The sequence below is a fragment of the Myotis davidii genome, unplaced genomic scaffold (assembly GCF_000327345.1).
Source record: "Myotis davidii unplaced genomic scaffold, ASM32734v1 scaffold2763, whole genome shotgun sequence".
NCBI classification, from domain to species: Eukaryota; Metazoa; Chordata; class Mammalia; order Chiroptera; family Vespertilionidae; genus Myotis; species Myotis davidii.
The window spans coordinates 138,692-139,652 of record NW_006294397.1 but is presented as its reverse complement, the minus strand read 5'-3'; positions in this window follow the sequence as shown (position 1 = coordinate 139,652).

Below are 961 nucleotides of genomic sequence, written 5' to 3'. Positions count from 1 at the left end.
CACCCCCCACCCGAAGGCCCAGCCAAAGGAGGGACGTTTGCTAGCATCCAGGAGTTCCCATCACAGGGAAGAGGCCTGCCCTGGGCCTTTTCCTGCCCGACTGGCTGAAACCCTCCCCAGCCCCACTGCTCGCCCTGCTAACGGTTTCCTGCTTCAGAGGCCTCTCCGAATGGAGGGCATTCGATAGGCGGCACTGAGGCCACTCATCTGGCCAACACCCAGAGGTGCGGTCCGGGCCCCACCCTCCAGACCCTCAGCTTCATGGAGAGACACCAGGCCCACAAATAACCTTAGACAAGGTGACTCCTGCCATGTCAAATGCAAAATGCCACCCATCTGAACAGGAACCACGAGCTGCCTCCACCGCTCACTCGCCCCCTCTCCCTGGGTTCCCGCCTCAGTGAAGCCACCGTCTTCCGGTTCTGCAAGGGGGACACCTGGCCACCGTCTTTGATTCCCCCTCGGTCCTTATCCCACCTCCTCAAAACCTAAAACACACCTCACATCTGCCCTGCTCATCTCCACTGCGGCTCCCAGGACCAAGCCCCATCATCTTTCATCTAACAACTGCAGGGGTCCACTGCTGGGTCCCTCTGCACCCCACCTGCTACCCTCTACAAGCAGGCAGAGTGATCCTTTAAATGCAAATCTGATCTTGTCACTCTCTCAAAACTCCTCAGGGGTTTCCCAACACTTTTAGGATCCAGACCACCATCTTTCAGGTGACCCAGCGGGGCCCTGCCACCTCCTAGACTCACTCCTTTTTGCTCTCTGTGTTCCAGTCTGTGAATGTATGAACTCCTTCCTGTGGTTACATGGACTGTTCCCCTAGCCTAGCGTTTTCTGCCCACCATGGCTCCTTGCCCCCAAGCTCCAGCCCTGTTGCCTGATAATATACACCACCCTCAGGTCTCAACTCAAATGCCACCTTCTTAGGGAAGCCTTTTTATTTTATTTTATT